Source organism: Peromyscus californicus, unplaced genomic scaffold (genome assembly GCF_007827085.1).
Source record: "Peromyscus californicus insignis strain IS unplaced genomic scaffold, ASM782708v3 Scaffold_19__1_contigs__length_69161282, whole genome shotgun sequence".
Classification (NCBI taxonomy): domain Eukaryota; kingdom Metazoa; phylum Chordata; class Mammalia; order Rodentia; family Cricetidae; genus Peromyscus; species Peromyscus californicus.
The window spans coordinates 15,187,916-15,195,106 of NW_026294491.1; positions in this window are offsets into that span (position 1 = coordinate 15,187,916).

A 7,191-nucleotide genomic window follows, 5' to 3' on the forward strand; every position below is an offset into this window, starting at 1 on the left:
AGTTGAAGAATTAATAGGTGGATATTAGTGTTGTCACAGGGCCAGCCCACATCCAAATGACCTATCCATCTTCATAGTGATATATTCTGCAATTAGGTAGATATCTCCTGTGCCACGTGCAAAGTGACCTTAGCTGCATTTTTCTACCTTGTCTATTCTCCCTAGTGTGAAATATCTACCAAACTGTGCTATTATTTTTTCTAAAACTGACATGATTAACAAAAATAAAACTCATGAATTTGACATTTAAAAAAATAAACAAACAAACACAGATTTAGATCTAACCATGTAGATCAGAAATGTATGATGCAAGATTCCAAGAAGTCTACATTCCTTTGCAGAGGCCACATAAGGCAATCCATTTCCTGATCATCCCAGCTCTTTGCAGAGTTCTGTACCCTACTGGGCCCTGTTTTCACACTGGCTCTCAGCTGAGCTGCATTTCTGTTTCTAAAGACCATCACAGTCCCTGGGCCCCTTCTTCACTTTCAAGGGAAGCAACAAGCCAAGTTCCTCCACTCCTCCCACATCCCACAGCTCTCTCTGGTTATCCTTTCTGCTCAAAAAATATACTTTAAGAATGCATGATTAAATTGAGTTCATATTGGTATCCAAAATAATGTCATTTCAGACTGCATACCCAATCCTTATATAACAATCTTAGCATGATAATTATGAGGTAACATATCATAGTCACATTCTCTGATCAGGTTATCTTCCTTGGACTTAAGGGTCTGTCCCCTGAACCAGAATCTATCTCCCTTGATATTATCTTGGAAGATGGCTTATATTTTTCCTTTTCTGTACCTCTCCAAACCTGAAGGTTTCTACATTTTATTATCTCAATGGGTAGGGATTCCAATTCTGTTATGTGGTATTTTCTTTATGTTCTGACAAATAAAGCTTGCCTAGAGATCAGGGGGCAGAGCTAGCCACTTGTTAACTGTAGAAGCTGGGCAGCGGTGGCTCACACCTTTAATCTCAGCACTTGGGAGGCGGCGACAGGAAGTGATAAGGCTGGGTGGAGACAGGATCTTGGTCCTTTTGGTCTGAGGATCCAGAAAGGTAAGAAGTCACTGGTGGCTGCTTCTCAGCATCTCTGATCTTTCAGGTCATTACCCCAATATTTGACTCCTGGATTTTATTGATAAGACTAATTAGGCTCACAAATTACAATTCCTTCCCCAGTGAGCCTTTGTCTCATAGATGTCACCTTCCACAGACAACATACCAACCCCAGGTTACTATTTTTTAAAGTCTGCGCTGTCCAGCCCTTGCTGAGATCTAGCTGCAGCATATAAAGCATTACCGAGGTCTGTTACTGACCTTTCATCCCTACAGTATGGTCAGATACCTGTGAATCTGAGAATGAAAAAGACCCTTCATCTTCTTCAGTCTCCAATTTGTGAGACAAACATCATGCTCTACACTTCATCTTGAAAATTAATGGAGATAGTACTATTGTTTACTTCAAAAAGAGGAAATATTTGTTCTCCTTGGTGAGGGGTTGTCTTACATCTGCAGTCTCTTTTGTCTCTGTCTTTCTCCCCCTCTTTCTCTCCCTCATTCCCTTGCTGCTTCCTCACTTCCTCCCTCTCCATTTCCTTTCTTTGGTTTATTTTTTTAAAGAAATTTGTATTCTTGACTTGTTATTTTTGTTGACTTCACAGGTCAATGATGTTAAGACTTAAAATCAGGTTAAAAGTAAACGCCAATCCTTTGAGAAAGATGATAGATAAAAAGATAAAAATATATACATAGACACATAGACAGACAGCTAGATACAGACTAGATATAATTCCTTCCATAAAAGAAAAAATAAAAACAATTTGCACTGATTACCTACAAAATCTGTGAGATTAATACCTGAAATTCATACAGCTACTTGTCCAAAATGTTGATAAACACTTTATGCTTTCTCCAGAACTGCTGAAAAAAAAAAAAAACATGGTGAATTGCTATTTTCTACTTTATTTTCCTCTCACTCATCCATTCTTTTGGAATAGGTTGGTGTTTTGTGTAATTCCTATTTTGAAATAGCAATGCATTTTGGAAAATAAAATAATAATAGAAAAACTCTTGTGAGCACTCCTAAGGTACCTGGGAACTCGGAATTAAATTAAATCCTTCTGCTTTGCCTCTATAAAATTCGCCATCAGAACTTTAAAGAATGTGCTGATGATGTACAAATGAAAATGACTCCATTCTGGACAGGGGAAAATAAATTAGCTCTCTGCAGTGGGAAGGCCTGGTCCCCAAGCAATAGCCTTGCATCTATAAAGGACCACATGCTTGGGGTAAGGGCATCTATAAACCAAAGGACAAGGTCTTACTCTCATCATATATTTTGCCAGGGCACTGTAGCTTATACCATTTTGTTAGTTTCACATTCATCCATCTAGTAATGGTTTTTATTCAGGACTGAAATTATGTGAAAATGTACAATATCTAGGTTGCTGATACAATGTGGCACAGACACAGAGGGACAATCCAATTACAAAAGTTTTATTTATGCAGGGGGACAATCCAATTATAAGGAGTTTTATTTTCCTGCTTGCTTTTCACACTGATTTCAGTGGAATACACAATAAGTTGGGAATTTGTAGTTTAATAGGAATCCTTGAAAACACAATCATACAATAACGTAAGTACATTGAAGGTGACAGCTAACCTGCATATTTTTAGGAGAAATAAATATTCAAGAAATTCAATTTTCACACCTATTATTTGACACAAAGGTAATATACAACAATAAGTGACACAAAAGAGTGTTTCAGCTAAATATGAGTTTACTTAAAAGTTCATTAGAGATAAGGTGGGGAAAGAAGAAATATGAAAGGTAGATATAAACTATACTGTTTTATATATGGAACTTCCTTTAATCCATGATGTAGATATTAAAATCTAGAGACAACTAATTGCAAACACTGCAAATGCCCAAGAAAAGTTTCTTTACAGTGGTTACTTGGGCACACATGTATTTTACAGAGACAAAAGTGTGCATTCAATGCCTTCCAATTATTACAGAGTCAAGAGTGTGCATTCAATGCCTTCAAGTTATTACACAGAGACAAAAGTGTGCACTGAATGCCTTCGAGTTATTACACAGAGACAAAAGTGTGCAATCAATGTCTTCCAATTATTACAGAGTCAAGAGTGTACACTCAATGCCTTCCAGTTATTACACAGAGACAAAAGTGTGCAATCAATGCCTTCCAATTATTAGAGTCAAGAGTGTGCACTCAATGACTTCCAATTATTATTAAGACAAGTGTGTACTAAATGCCTTCCAATTATTACACAGAGACAAAAGTGTGCCATTGATTCCTTCCAATTATTACAGAGTCAAGAGTGTGAACTCAATGACTTCCAATTATTACAGAGACAAAAGTGTGCACTCAATGTCTTCCAGTTATTACAGAGACAAGGGTGCACTCAATGTCTTCCAATTCATTTACTCCCTGAATGGGAGTGTGACTAACCCCTGTGGTTCTACAAACTCCCAATAAATCAGAAAGCAACTAAATGACTACCATGTTTTCATATATGTTCTATGTTTCTTTATCTTTCTGCCTCTCTGCCATGTGCAGAACACATGGATAAACAAATTACTGGGCCAAGGATTTGGCTCAGTTTGAGGAGTACTTGAATAGCATGCACAAAGAACTGTGTTTGATTCCCAGCAGCACACAAACCAATGGTAGTGGTTTCCACCTGTAATCCCAGCACTCAGAGTTGGAGGCTAGGACATCAGAATTTCGAGGTCATCTGGGGGTACTACCCTGAACTTTGGGTTTTTGTTTTGTTTGTTTATGTTTTGGTTTTGCCAGCTTCACATAAGCTAGGGTCATTTCAGTAGAGAGAAGCTTAATTGAGAAAATATCCCAAGTAGGTTGGTCTGTAAACAAGCCTAAGGGGCATTATCTTGATGAATGATTGATGTGGTAAGGCTCACCTCACTCAGGGTGGTGCTATCCCTGGGCAGGCAATAAGAAATCTGGGTTATTTAAAACAGGGTTATTTAAGAAAGCAGGCTGAGCAATCCATGAGAAGCAAGCTAGTGATCAGCATTCCCCCATGCATCAGTTCCTGACTCCATATTTTCTTGCCTTGGGTTCCTTTCCTGATTTCCCCAGATGATGGACAAAAAGCTGTAAGATGAAATAAACCCTTTTCTTCCCAAACTGTTTTTGGTCCAGGTATTTTATCACAGCTATAGAAGACCTAACTAAGACAAGTACATACCAAGTCTGAGGCCACCCTGGGCTACATGAATCCTTGTCTCAAAATAAAACTTATCTTGGTTAGCACTGAGGCATGGCACAAGGGTAGGACTATAAGACACTCTGTCATCTTAGGGATATGATGTACAATTATTTCTGCTGAGAACAAAGATAAACTACTTTGTAATGTTCAGAGTGTAAATCTCTCTGGGGCTTAGGTAGGTTTTGTCTATTTGCTTGTTTCTGTATAACAGAGTTGACTATATTCTCTGTCATATAGGGTGTTTGTAACTATCAACATCCCATAGGATGTCTGTAATAAGCCTATGAAGTCCCTGCAGATGGACTTGCTCTCCATTACATGCTCAATGATGGTTAACTGCTATTTCTCTTATGTTTTCATAGTTAACTCAATCACAATCATGGTGGCCTCAAAAAACAAAGACGAATATATGCTAACATATGCAAAGCATTATTGTATTAAGATTCTTTAAAGAAATACAACCAATGGCATGTGAGAGAAGAGAGAGAGGGCAGATATATACATATATAGGGGAAAAAAGAGAGGCTGGAAGACATTGGAGAGGCTTAGATTGTAGGCATTTACTCATGCAGTTCTCTAGCCACACAAATCCAGTGGATTAGCCTCTCCATACTGGAGAATCTGGATGATGACCATGCAACTCAGTCCTAGGCTGAAGGTCTAAGAACCTGGATGAGGACATCTTCATGGATTTAAGTTTCTAGCTGCCATGGCCTGAGCACCTTCAGCTCTGATATCAAAGCTCATGACAAGATGGACACCCCAGCTCAGGAGCAGTGAGAGGGAAAACCCATTCTCTCTTGGAAGACAAAACTCCACATTAGTAAAGCTGAGTTTTCATTGCAAGGTCTATTAACTCAAATCTGTAAACGCTATCATAGGCATACTCAGTGTTTTAAGCAACTATCTGAATCTAGTCAAATTCATATGAACTCAACCATCACCATCCCTAAGGCAAGGGCTATGGTGCACAGCACTGAGATTCCTAGCAAGCTAGGCTTGCTAACCCCCAATAGAAAATGTTCCCATGGGCTACCATGGGGTAGACTTACATTTTTTTCTGTCACAGGACTGAAAGCAGCCAGAAGAGTCAAGAGTCTGCTGCTGTGGATGTTGAAGGAAAATAGCTCAAAGGGTTTGGAGTACAGTCACTCACATGTCTTGATAGGCTTTGCCCATCATTTTCAAACTAAATGATGTTTTTCAGTAGTCAGTGATCTTCACTTTAGAATCTACAAGCAAAGGCCACATTTTCTGCCAGGCTGATTTATTATGAGATCTTATTAATATGTGAATATTTTTAAAGCTTGTGCTGAGTATCTCTCTCATGTCCTGATTTGGTCAAATTTATCTATTTTGTGGCTCACAGTGATGTTTTACAAGCTGGATTTATATTCAGTTCTAAGCTCCCGCATCACAGCCCATTTGCCAGGAAGGTCATTCTTCACAGCATCAGCAATTAGTCTAGAGACTTCCAGTGGTTCTGGAAAGAAATAATTGTGGCTTGTAGAAAGATATTGTAAATGGAAATGGAAATAAATGGCTGAACCCGAGGAATATTTATGAGACACTACAGCTTGAGTGATTGATTACATGCCAGGGCCAAAAGGAAAAGAGAAGTATCAAGGATGCCTGCTAGATACCTCAGTCCACAAAACATTTAGCAGATATACAGCCACGTACATAGAGAGGATAAACATGCCCCACATTAAAATTAAAGAGATTGCAAAACTAAATAATCATATAAACATTACATACCCTATCAAACACCTTTTGTGTTATTAAGATGACTTCAATGTTAAGCATGGAAATAATTTTAAAAGAAAACAATAATGATGAGCCTTTTAAAATCCATTTAGTTGAGAAATTGTACCTGTTTTACAAGAACTTTAGATTTCCATAGTAATATTTTATTTGAGCTTTGATGCAATGATCCAAGTGCAGATGTTTTATTTAACATTTAGCAATCCCATTGCATCTGATCACTCAGCAGTGCAGCTGTTGAGAATTCATCGATTTTATTCATGTAAAAGTTATTCCTCTTCCCCAAGTAGTTTCTCTGCTGCTCACTCATTCTAATGTCTGTTCATTCATGCACAAGAGAACGTTTTAAGTAACACTCAGAATCTGACCTATGCTTCATAATATGCTCACAAGCTTGGGGCAGTGGTAAATCAAAGGTTCCTCGTCGGAAGCATCGAGGAAAGCAGTAGACAAGGAATAAATGAAGCTTAAAATTAGAATGCCATGCACAGTCCTGCTAAGATCTAGAAAATAATTACACATGGAGCTAGGTCCTAAGATGATTTAAGAATGACACAGTATGGGACCTCTGTGAAATCTGTCCCCTCAGGAGGGGCATCGATGGGGCTGTCCTGCCTTGCCTGATCAAGTGACTGAGGAGATGCACAATGCAGGCTCCTCTACTGCAAGCTGAGAAAGTGAAGCAGTATCAGTCAGTAAAGCACTTGTCTGGAATACTTAAGGACTGAATTCAATACCTAGAGCCCATCTGAAAAACGCTAGGCATGGCAAATGCTTGAAATCCCAGCAATGGGGAAGCAGAGGCAAGCAAATTCCATGGGCTCTTTGGCCACCTTAAGGGCAGGGAGAGGGTGGGTCTCAAAATAACAGGTAAATGGCAGTGCCTGAGAAACAGTCCTTCAAGTTGGCTTCTGGCCTCCACGTACATGTGCTTGCACACCTGCACATGTGTGCATGTGGACACACACACACACACACACACACACACACACACACACACACACACACACAAAGTTAGTCTCTTTCACTAAGTACATTTAGAAAACATTTAACACAGGCCACTAATCACTTACCTCAGACTAACTAGTTAGGATGATTTACTCTAGTTAAACCATGCAGGCTTTGGCCTTCCTACATTTTCTGCACTCCATAGTAAAGCTT